Source organism: Sminthopsis crassicaudata, chromosome 6 (genome assembly GCF_048593235.1).
Source record: "Sminthopsis crassicaudata isolate SCR6 chromosome 6, ASM4859323v1, whole genome shotgun sequence".
In the NCBI taxonomy this organism is placed as follows: domain Eukaryota; kingdom Metazoa; phylum Chordata; class Mammalia; order Dasyuromorphia; family Dasyuridae; genus Sminthopsis; species Sminthopsis crassicaudata.
This window is the reverse complement of record NC_133622.1, coordinates 64,039,870-64,053,091: the sequence shown is the minus strand read 5'-3', so window position 1 is coordinate 64,053,091 and position 13,222 is coordinate 64,039,870.

Sequence of the window (13,222 nt, the reverse complement as noted above, 5' to 3'; positions counted from 1 at the left end):
TGTGTGCCATTGACAGATCTCATTATTTTCCAGTAACTAAAAGTATCACACTTTGTGCTACCAAAAACACATATAGAATTAGAAAGAAAATAAAAATAAGGAAATTTAAATGTAAAAAATCATTAATGTCAAATCTGTATGCATATCTTCTTTTAGGGAAATGTGGTTTGTATGCCAGACGTCCATGCCATTTCCCAGCTCAAGACCTTTCCACATCTTCCTATTATCTACAGGATGAATTACAAGCCCCTTGGCTTAGCATTTATAAAATCCTTCACAAGCTTCTAGTCTAATCTTTTCAGGTTTAATTCACACTACAATTCTTGCTTTAAGTAGAACACTCTAAAGAAAAAAAAAAAAATTTTTCATGCAATGCAGATTTGCCTGGGGTTTGGGGAAAGGAGGGAGGGAAGGAAGAAGGCCTAAAAGGATCTCATGCCAGTGGAGAGAAGGGACCAGCAAGCCCTTCAAGGACACATGATGCTACAAAGGACAGAATCTAGAACAGGGGGTCATTTGTTTTGGGGTCTGTCCAGAACCCAGAGGAAGAACACATTTAGGGGGAGAAAGAACTGGAGAAAAAGAACACAGTCAGGAAAGGACTAGTGATGGGCAGGAATGGGGATGGACATAGGGTACCAGAGGGTAGACTGAGGGAAAGCAATTAATCACTGAGCTAATGCAGCTAGAATTCAAAGATGGCTCAACTTAGCATCACTCTTGAAGTTGGTACCATGTTTTAGTGCCATTACTATTATCTTATTTCTTCTTTTAGACTTACAAATGCAATTTTGAGAGTATGTTTTCTGGAGTTAATTATTGTCATTGGAGAAGGGGAAGAAGTCAGAGAGGGTAATACAAAAGGGCATGGTGGGGATAAATCCACTTTACAACATGTACCAAAGAAGAAATCACATAGAAGGACAAATCAAAAAGATTTAATACTGAAAAAAAAAATGACCAGGTAATATAAGATGAGAAAAACTTAACAAAATAAGTCTTTTTGTGCTACCGTTTTTCCTGTGAACTTTCAGAAGACCTAGTACTTTGGATGGTTTTTATTTGATAAAACTATGAGAGGGCAGGATAGGCAGAAATAAGTAAATTATTAATATATATCAAAGGACAAAATTTTACATTGATCCATTGCAGAGGATCTTAATCTGGGGGTCTATGAACTGGCTCTTTTAATATTTTGATAGCTATATTTCAGTATAATTGGTTTCTTTTATAATTCTATATACCATTTTTATTTTTTAAAGTCCTTTAAAAAACATGATTTTGAGAAGGGGTCCATAGGCTTTGCCAAAATTCTATGATTGTCCATGACACAAAGAAATTTACAAGTCATTGGAATATTGTACTATGGAAGTATTTACAAGAAATGAAAATATATTCCAAAAATAAGATAGTCATATAAATTGATTAGAAACAATTTAGCAAAGAGAAGAGCTAAGCTTTCTAACTTACTAATTTACCAAAATGTCCTTGATCTGGCATGAGTCATGTTCCTCATAAGGTCAAAAGCTCTATGTAATGGAGTCTCTCCCTCCCTAATGATACCAGACAAAAATGGAAGTACTCTTCCTAGAACACTATGGTGACAATGTGGGGGATTTGCTCACCAGAGATTTCTTGAAGAAATTCATTGGACCATTTTTCCAATATCAGGCTTGTTCAGACCTCCAAAATAGCTATTTTCTTTTTCACTAAAGTCACACAAGAGTTTTATGTTTGCAAAGCCACAAGTAAAAGGGTTTCTATGACCCCACAGAGACCCTAGGGTCTTTAGATGGAGATGATGAGAAATTGCTTCTGCCAAGAACTGCAGATAGAAAAATTCTGCTTAACTGCCTCTCAGCAGTGTACCTTAGGAGAGGGCAAAAGAAGGTACTGTATTAGCCTAAACTTTCTTATCCCTTGTTTAAATGCCTCATGGCCATTGAGTCTCCTTGAATGGTACCAGTAATCCTGTTTATCATTATATATCTGGAGGAAAACTTAGTGAGACAAAAGTAATCCAAGGGAGGAAGGGAGAACTACCTGTATTTGATTTTTGAAAGAAAAGAAAGGGAAGGAAAGAAGGAAGAAAGGAAGGAAGGAAGGAAGGAAGGAAGGAAGGAAGGAAGGAAGGAAGGAAGGAAGGAAGGAAGGAAGGAAGGAGGAGAAGGAAGGAAGGAAGGAGGAGAAGGAAGGAAGGAAGGAGGAGAAGGAAGGAAGGAAGGAAGGAAGGAGGAGAGGGAAGGAAGGAAGGAAGGAGGAGAAGGAAGGAAGGAAGGACGGACGGAAGGAAGGAAGGAAGGAAGGAAGGAAGGAAGGAGGAGAAGGAAGGAAGGAAGGAAGGAAGGAAGGAAGGAAGGAAGGAAGGAAGGAAGGAAGGAAGGAAGGAAGGAAGGAAGGAGGAGAGGGAAGGAAGGAAGGAAGGAAGGAGGAGAGGGAAGGAAGGAAGGAAGGAAGGAAGGAAGGAAGGAAGGAAGGAAGGAAGGAAGGAAGGAAGGAAGGAAGGAAGGAAGGAAGGAAGGAGGAGAAGGAAGGAAGGAGGAGAGGGAAGGAAGGAAGGAAGGAGGAGAGGGAAGGAAGGAAGGAAGGAGGAGAGGGAAGGAGGGAGGGAGGAAGGAAAAAAAGGAAGGAAGAGAGGGAAGGAAGAAAGAGAGGGAGGGAAGGAAGGAGGGAGGGAGAAAGAAAAGTTTAAGAAAAAAAGAAGGGAGGGAAGGGAAGGGACTTTGTCAAGTTTGTCAAGCACTCCAACTACCTAATGCAACATGTTGCTTCATCTTAAATGAGTTCAGTAAGTTATAGAAAGATCACTATGACTAAAAACAAAACAAAAACCACCAACTTTGCCTCTACCTTTAGAATATTTCCCCTTTTAGGGAAGAAATGAATTTTGTCTTTCTTGACATCTCTAAACACACTGTGGCATACTTCATAAAAATTTCTCTGAACTGATCTAAATTAATCTTAATTCAGCAGATCATAAAGTAGAGTACTGGGCATGTAGTCTGGAAGATCTTCATTAAAATCTTAGCTCATTAACAATTGTATGATCCTGAACAAATCACTTAATATCTATTTACTTCAGTTTCCTCAACTGTAGAATGAAGATAATAATAGCACCTATTTCCCCAGGATTTTAATAAAGAACAAATGAAATAATATTTGGAAAATATTTATTGCAGTGCTGATAGTAATCAATCAATCAATGCTTATTCCTTTCCCCCTGTTTCTTGGTTATTTCTGCTAGAAAAGATTCCTGCATTTATAGAAAAGGTACACCATGGAGAGCAAACCTAACTCAAGAACTCATTCACTCTCATGAGGAAAAGGTCCTAAGAGAGTTAGAAAAACTTCTCAAGTTATTCAGTACTGAGATAGTATTTTCTCTGATGAATTTTTAAAAAGGAAAATTACAATGGAGCATTTTCAAAACTAAATTTTTTAAAAGCTGGGAGAAATGATTCAGAACACTTCAGGTTCATATGATATTATAAGACATTTCTCTGCCTGCAAATTTGTCATTTTTAATATCAGTCTCAAATAAAATGGCATTGAACCAGGGCTAGATTTTGCTATTTCTAGTCATTGTGGTTACTGCTATGCACTAAATAATACCCATCTAGCACCTCTCCCAAGAAAATGCATTACAGGTATCTAATTGCTTCTCACAACACTCCTGTGGGAAGAGACAGGAATTATTCTACTCTTTAGAGGCTGAGACCATGACATGTTAACTTAGTAGCCCAAGGACACAGAGTGGATTAGTAACAAATATAACAGTAAGAACCAGCCTCTCTGTATCTATATACTGCTCTACAATTTATCATAAATAGGCTCAACTTCTCATCAAATTATATAAGTTAGAAGATGTTGATCATTTCAATGACTAGTTTGTGTTTCTTAAAAGGAAAGGGTGGGGAAGTTACCTTGGCCAGAACCAGATTCAATCAGGTTTTACTAAGTTATAAATATAAATAGCATCATTTCAGTAGATTTGAAAAGGATCTTGAAGGCTAGAAAATTTTGTGTTCTGTGTATTTTGATATTGTGTGAGCAGGATCTACAGTGTTTTTTTTTTTTTTTTAAACTAATGAAGAAAATATATTCATCAAAATCTGCATTCACTTAGTAAACAAGTATTGAGCACTTGTAATGTGCAACCACCATGTCTGATAGAGTATAAATACCTTGAGAAATAAAACCTTTAGATCTGGAAGGGAACTTACCAGCCCATAAAACAATCTCCTCATTTATAGATGAGGAAATTAAGGTTGAGTTTAGTGCCTAGTAAGCGGCTGAGATGGGATTTGAATTCAAGTTTTCCAAATTCCAAACTTAGAGCTTTTATTTACTTTAACATATTAATGACCTCCAAGGCCATAAATTTTTTTCAATTATAACCTTTTATTCATTAATTTATTCATCCATTAATTCATTCAGTCATTCATTCATTTATTTATTTGTTGCCTTGCACAGTATGTGTGTATGTATATATATATATATATATATACACACACACAAACACATAAATGTATATATGTATGTATGTATTTTTTTTTTTTTTTTGGCTGAGGCAATTGGGGTTAAGTGACTTGCCCAGGGTCATACAGCTAGGAAGTGTTAAGTGTGTGAGACCAGATTTGAACTCAGGTCTTCCTAACATCAGGGTTGGTGTTCTAGTCACTATACCAATTAGCTGCCCCTATGTGTATGAATATTAAATATAACATATACATATATATTTAGAGCTACCAAGAATTTTAGGAAGGAGCATGCTGATAAATAATCTTTCTAAGAGGAAAAGGTAAGTAAGTATGGTACACATTTAAGTTTTATATGTATCATTAACATTTTCTCCATCACTTTCTTAACTACAATTAATAAAACAATAAATCAAGTCCTGATTTTATAATGTTTGCTTATAACAAGGTATAAAAACCTACACTGAGAATTTGAAAATCGGCTTTTCACAGTAGCTGACTCTAGCATACTCTTGTCTGGTGTTCTTAGGAATCATTGAGTCCTACTTCCTCATTTTATAGATGGGGAAATTGAGACCCAGAAAAATTAAATGGATTGCTCTAGGTCACAAAATAACTGTCTTATGTAGGACTGAGTAGCCACTTATTTATTCATTTTTTTGGATGAAAAGAAAAAAAGTTTATGTCCTCAAGGATCTTATATTGTTTTTTCTTTCCCTTCATTAGTAAAGTCATTCTCTAATTTCCTTTGACTGAATCACTTTACCAAAAAGATTTCCTATAAAAATCTTCTTGTATAGTTTTGTGAAGCACATTTTTCTGAGTGTTACTTCTCAGCCTAAATGTATTGCAGCCTGTTCTCTACCAGTTACTGTATCCTATCCTGCCCCACTTTGGATCTCTTGTCTATAAGTGACTATATGATAGAACTTAATATTGCACTCAGAATTTAATAAAAGCACCCATTATTTTTGTGTGAAGATTAACAGTTTGTAGCCTTTATTACACAAATCTTGTTTTATCCAGAAAATAACAATAGTTGATACAAATGCCTTCATCTGAATGATAAACATGACAAGTGTCAAAGAGGTAAACACACATTCTTATTTGTTAGAGATCACAGGGACAGAATCTCCAGCAGGAGTGTCAATACATGGTGTTGACATTCATATATTCACTGCATCATAGATTTAAAATGTGAAGAGATCAGAGAAGTCCCAGAGTCCAACCCTCCATATTACAGAAAAAAGACATTAAAATCCAGCACAAGTAAAACAATTTTTTGCAGGGCCAACATCTAGAAAATGTCTGAAGTAGGAGTCCTGCTGATCTGGGGTCCAATACTCCATCTAGTACCCTCAATAATAGAGTACATAGCAGCACTAATAACAGTTTTCATTGATTTCACATGACTAAGTCAAGAAGGATAGAAAATTGCTCTGAAGGGCAGGAAGGCAACAACTTTTAACAATAAATTTGGTAACTAATCTTTCTCTCTACCTAGAAGGTTGCATGGAGTCAGGCTATAAAGCAAATCTGAAGCATACTTATTAAACTTGCTTGCTCACCTCTGTTATTGTCAAAAGGGAGATTAGGTGAGTGTGGGGAACCCTCTTTTTAACAGAGTAAAACACTCAGGGGGATGGGAGTGGGAAATAATTAAAATAATATCCTGAAATTTCTTAGCAAACATTAGGGTGTTTTATACATATACAGATATGAGTGCATGTACATGTAAACATACATATATATGTGTATATACATATACATGCATGCATGTACAACCTATATATGCATTGTATGCAATTGAATGTATGCATGCAACATAATTATATGCATGTACATGTGTATGCATGCATATGTCATTGTTTGAAGGCACACCTATATATGCTTACATGTATGTGTATATATGTGCACTTGTATGAACTTGTATGATAACATTTTATACATGTGTGTACTTGTGTGTATTTATGTAACGGGTATATATATGTATACAAATATCCATGTGCAAAAGTATACATACATATTTTAATATATATGCATATATATATATATGTATATATATATAGTCACCTGTTGTTTCATGTTTTTTCCCAAGTACTTATGTCTGTGATTCTCCCTGCTTTGTGTATTCTGGAAGTCAGTTTCCCATCTTAACAAATAATTAAGGAACTGGAAAGTCATGAGTGACAGGTATGTCTTTGAACCTTATTTCTATTTTCTTGGGAAAATGTGTGTGAGAGTGATAAGATCCTGGTATTCAGTTCACAAAATCCTGCTATATTGTTCTTTGAGAATCTGTGGAATGATTTCCTCAAAAGAAACTTGAAAGTTGAAGGGTGCAAGTAATATTATTTCTATTCTACAGATAAGGAAACTGAGGTTCACATAATTTTGATGATTTGACCAAGGTTAAACAGAAATGTTGAGTCAGAAAATACCTTTTAAAGTTTTTAATAAAGGACTTATAATCAATTTTGTTATATTTAATGCAAACTTATCAAAAATAACATATTTTCTCCTAAAAAGGGAAATAGTTACTTCTCTTTTGGAAAACACATCACGTTTCAGTGAAGGATGATAGTTAAAGTTCAGGTGTCTTTGGCTGAGTTGAAATAAAGTAAATACATTACTAAGGTTTCATTAATTAAAATCTTGAGTAGAACATGAAACTGGGCTATGTTCATGAGGGGACCCACATATTAGAATTCCCTTTATGTGCCTGCCCAACAGAAGTAAAGTTACTTTCACATACATGGGGGTTCAAAGACTAGGGGATTTGAGGACAGGTCAGACTTGGATATAAAAGGCAGTAACCTAGAACAAAGGAGAAGCACTGCCAGTGAGCCCATCCTCTTATCCTCTGTTTTTGCCATTCTCCCACACCATTAATTTGCTGTATTGAAGCAGAGGATCTTGGGTGCAAAGCAGGTTTAAAGCTCTACTTCTACACAGCTTCTAAATTTCTTTGTCTGAGGGAAGTGATCTTGAAGGTTATAAGATCCTCATGGGGAGTTAAAAGGACTATAAAAATTAAAAAGACTCTCTAACTCCAAATCAAAGAGAAGCTTAAGACTAAAATGGTATACTGCTATAGGAGGAAGGTAGCTGAAAAGATGGAATATTATTTTGATGGGTATCTCTTTTAGAGGCTGATTATTTTTGTCTCTGCAGAGTAGACAAAGCAAGCCCAAAGACCTTTCTTTCCTCATGGAGAGAAAAATCACTTTTTCCTGGTCCAATGACTATGTTATGCCTTCCTAAAATAGTCTAAATTTGGTCTTTCTACTCCAATCTAAAAGAGAAAAAAAGAAGCTTCCTCTCATAGATAAGCATCTGGTAAGCATTGGTGAAGATGCCTTCCCTTACAGAGAACAGCAGTTTTGGATGAACTTGGAAGACGATGACTTTAGCTCTTTTAGTAATGGAGGAACTTCATTCCTTGACTGGACTAGAGAAAAATGATTTTATCTTCAGAATTAGAAAGAGGTCTATAAACTTCCAGAGTCTTAGTCCCTAGAAAGTCAAATTCTTTTGGAACCTAACTAAGTCCCAGTCATAGATCTTTTGAATTCCTTTCTTCCCTAAGGCTTTTTTTCCCCTAGTCAACTAAGTGCTACAGAATTCTTGTAGCTTTCATTAAATTCTTTATTGGGATTTGTTTAACCTACAGAACCATTTCAGGGGCCTTGCCTTCCCCCCTTCAACTCCCAAATCACATAGGCAGTATGAGGAACCTTAACTACAAAGTCAATTACTCTTCAGATCCTTCCTCCCCAAAGAACTAAATCAAATGTCCAGTGATTTTTCATATCTCATTATCCATGCTTGGGTTTTGTAGGACAAAAATAAAGAAGCAGAGATCCCTGCACCTGTGGAGACACCCTCAATTGCACATTTATACTTGCCTTTCTCCCAGATATAGACAAATATAATAATGTCCTTAGATAATCTGCTCATATTTAACCTGGGTTAAAAACCCTTCCTTCTGACATTCTCTCATATCCAAAGATTATTATCACCTTTTATTAAAAACTATATTGAATGACACAGCTTGTTATACAGTGCCCTATTCCTCTGCCTTTTTCTGTGCTTTTTTCATTCCAAAATAGATGGAAAGGAGTTTGGAGGTATATGAATCACATCTATTTTCTCAATATTTTAGTTTCATATTTTCATTTCTAGATAGAGATTATGGTAAAGTCAATGAATTGCCAAGATAATTGTAATCTAGATCTTTACAATGTCTCTTTTCTTTAAATCCTTCTCTATGTCCCCACCTGTCCTAGTTTTATTCTGGGTAGATTTTGCTCTAATGTTCCTTCCAGCAGGCAGCTAGGCACCCTGACTGTTATACCTGAGTCTGAAGTCAGGAGGACTGATTTTCCTGAGTTCAAAGCCATCCTTAGACACTTACTTATTGAGTAACCCTAAATAAGTTATTTCCTTCTGTTTACCTCAGTTTCCTCATTTGTAAAATAAGCTAGCGAAGGAAATGGCAAACCACTCCAGTGTCTTTGCCAAGAAAACTCCAAAATGGTATAATGAAGAATCAGACATGATTGAAATGACTGAACAACTACAAAATCTGCTTTGAGAAGTCCATTGTAGAGATTTCACAGATAAATTAGTCAGAATAGCAATCTGAAAAGCAGAAGGCCTTCAATTACTGGTGTGTTTAGCTCAAAGAAGGTAATACATGGAGCCTGTCTTAAGACATCAAGGAGCAGGAATAAGGAAAAAGAAAAGTTCAGAACAAACAAAATATATTTTCTAACTCTTTTCAATTTTATTTTATTTTTTTGGGGGGAGGAAAGGGGTGAATGGCACCAAGAAAGAATAACGTTAATAAAGGAAGCTATTTAAAGTAATTTAATATGCCTTTACTGAATTTTACTTAGCCTCTGACTCTAAATGGTTAGAAAAATCAAGAACAGAATTGCAAACAGAGCAAGGTAATTTGAAAAAGTGCATAAATTCATCCAGTCCATTTGAACTGACCTCAAATGTTTCAAATCATTTGTTTCAAAGCAAATACAAAGGAGTCAGCTTCTGATTTATTGATCTATTATTGACTAATTTATCGATCCATCTATCTGTCTAGAATAGCTAAAAGACAGATTGGAATTATATACTTCCAAAGTATTATTTCTCTATAAGGTAAACAAACATTTTAGAAAGGGAGTAAGGTGGGGGAGGTTACTCCTTAAAAAATGCAAAGAACATAAGTGGAAAGAAATAACTACATGTAATCCCTGTCCCAAGGCTTACTGGTGTGAGACTCTCTCCTTATAGGTCAAGATGAAGGCCTGAGCTAAGTGAAAGATGGAGTGAAGGTATTGAGAGCTCCAGCCTTCACAATCTCACTTTAGGACTCTTTAAACAAGTGACTTCTTCTGGCAAACATCTAGATAGTTAGCTTCTAGCTTTGAGAAAAAAGATAGGAAAAAAAAAACTCTCTCTTTCAGATTGCTGAAAGAAAAGACCCTGAGAAAACATGAAAGGAGCAATCTCCAATATGTCTATATCCATTTTGCTAGTCTAGAGACTTTGGGAAGTTTCTCCTTGGCTGAGATCCAGGACTCTCTCTTCCTTGAGCTGAATTACCTTGTTCTCAATGAACAAAATCTTTCATTCCATATTTTCTGGTAAATGTTCTCCTATATATATGTCCTCTAATTTCTGTTTTCCTATGATTCAGATAAATGAGTTTCATAATTGCTATGTGTTCTTTATGGAACTGGCATTAGGTGAGAAAGGGACCAAGTCTTAGAGAAAAATGTTGGGGTCCCTTTTCCCTCCAAAATGACACAATATCAATATGTCCTAGATGAATAATAATTAATGAAGCAGATACTGACTCAGTACTTCCTTCTCTATGAGTATAGAACAATTTTAGGCTCCGACCTCCTGGTTCTCTTCCTGAAAAGAATGATAGTCTTTCTTAAAGAAGGGCCTTAAAGAAGGCCTATTTTGCCTCCCTTTCAACCCTATGTAAAGACTGGCCCTTGAACAGCTGGACCTTCCTTAGGCTCTCTCTTCCCTCATGTACTGAAAAGTCTAGCAATATGCAGGGGATCAAAGTATAGTTACAGATAAAAGAGATAAATATGCTATGAAAGCAAGTAATTTTCTTCAAAAAGTAAATAGCAATTGTTATTTGCACAGAAATAAAAGAATCATTTTTGAAAAACAAATTCTTTTTGGATAAGAAATTATCCGTTCAATTCTCAAAAAGTTAATAACATAAATTTATCTTTATGATCATAATTGGTAATGACTAGAGTTAGGGTAACATGGCCATAAAAAGATATTTGTAATGAAATGCTCCTTGCCACTATTCATACAAAGATAGTGGGCTTCTGTCTGTTATTTTACAGTGGAATAAGAAATTTTCTACTTTGATTTACTAAATAAAATAATTTTATCCTAAATTTAGGGGAGGAAGGGAAGAGGCAAATTAAAAATGTCTATTTCTACTATTTTCCCTCAAATTAACAATGGTTTTTTAAACTGATGTGATTATTCTCTTTTGTGATGCATATTGTAACCCAGTCATGCCTGCTCCTCCTACATAATTCTCATTTATACCCTCCTGGAAAGTCACATGGAGATAAACCCAATATGCTGGTTTTCTTTTCATTCAGAGAAATTTAATATTCTTTGAAGGAATCTTACTTGGCTTCTTCTTGATCTAAGTGTATAGAAAGTTCCTTTCCCTTAATGCCAAAACAAAACAGAAAGAATTGAGTTTTTCCTCCATTCTATAAAATGTCATAAACTTAAGAGTCCTTATATCAAACGTTGATTAAAATTCCATTCTCATATTATTGAAGGACATTTGTTGAGCATCCCTTGTCAATCAAAAATCTTGCCAACACAAATGTAGTTTGGGATGAAGAAAGGAACTCTGACAAACATCTCCTCACAGAAACACAGTCCTAGTAAAAATTTAGACATGACTAATGAGTGAGCTAGCTAGCCTTTGGTGTGTGACAGTCCAATAGTGAAATCCCTGAAAGACAGTGAATGTGAAATGAATCCAGAAGAGGAATTTAGGGGAAAAAGTAAAGAAAATAAGAAAGCACAAATTAGTTCTCAAGTATTCTAGGAAGAGTATAGAACTGATTAAGTGGTAGAAGAAGATCTGAAAGTTGGATAAAATGAGATGGGTCCTGAAAACACAAGGTTTTCAACAGGGAAAGAAAAAAAAAAGGCAAAACATTTATCATTAGGAAAAGAAGGGGGAAACATGAATGATTAATGAGATGTTTTTTCTAGGTACCTTTTTCTCTTTAATTTTTAAATCATTGTGGATTTTGAAAACATCCTAGTCATATTAATTGTAAGTCCTACCTAGTATTTTGAGTGCACCAGCAATCCCCAAAGTGTCTTTTCTTTGAACCCCTGTCATGCTTGGACAAGAATCAGAGAATCAGTGAATTCTAAGATTAGCAAAGTGAGGTTTAGTTTTAAACTATGAACTTGTAAAATTAAAAATTCAGTAAAACAACATCTTTTAACTTAGTAACTGTCTCTCTTACTATCTCTGTAATTTTTCTCTCTCCTTTTCCTTTCAGTCTCTGTTGTCTGTCCCTAACTCTCCTCCCCCTCACGTCCTTTTTGTCCAACTAATATCATAGAAAATTTCATCATTTTGTTCTTGTAACTATTTTATGACAATTTGCTTAATAAATTCAAACAAAACTCATACTACCATGTTCAAAATAGAACCATTTCTACTATTAGGTGCTTTTAATTTAACTTCAGCAGCTGGGGTCAGTGGCCTTTCCTTTGTGGCCCAGAGTGACCTGCCTGGAGGCATGTACCTACTAGAAAAGATCCTGAGAGCACTGCCTGTCTTTAGGGAAAGATTCCCAAAGTAGTGCCTCATGTAAAGGTAATAGACCATATCAGAAAAATACATATTTGTAGACTTTGAAAATTGACAGATATGCAAATTTTTGCAGTATTTAGATAGAAAGTTTTAAAAATGAGTATTTTGACCCAGGCCATCTGGGTAAATCTTGTAAATGTGTACATAGATCATTTTTAAAATGCATATTTTGCATTTGTAATGATAGGTAGAAACATTTCCAGCAGGAAAAGTCTTCACAAGTACACAGTCTGCTTCCCTTAAGCACTACCAGCTTAATTTGCATTTAAGTTGCTTATGTGCAGTCTTGAGTGTGAGCTCCTAAAACCTACAAAACATTGATGGATTGAAATTGGAAATAGCTTGAAAGAGATCACTGAGAGCTGCCGTTTTCTTGCTGTGCCAGATTCTTTGGGATGTTTGAGCTCATTTCTGAGTCTTTCTCTTGCTCTGATGAAGAGAGGCAAATGACTTCAAGATAATACTCTGTCTCCTCAATGACAATAGTAGAGGATGTTGCTCCTTATGGAATGATTACTTTTCCTTCAAATTAATCAAAAAGCAGAACCATAAAGAAATTGAGGTAACTAGAGCTTTGTCAATACTTAATGTAGAGGGAGCTGAAAACACTTATAGTCTTCCTCATGGTAGAAACAATGAATCTTACCCCTTAGCAAAAAATAATTAGACAAACTACAAAGTCATTAGACGAATGAATAGAATAAGCTCCCACAGATTGCTGACCTCCCCAACAATGACTTTGTAACTCTGACCTGAAATCTTTGTCTTTCCCCCATAGAGTGGTATCTTCCCCAAATAAAGACACACATGGACATTTTCCCCCTACAGAACAAATGTTCCTGGTTTG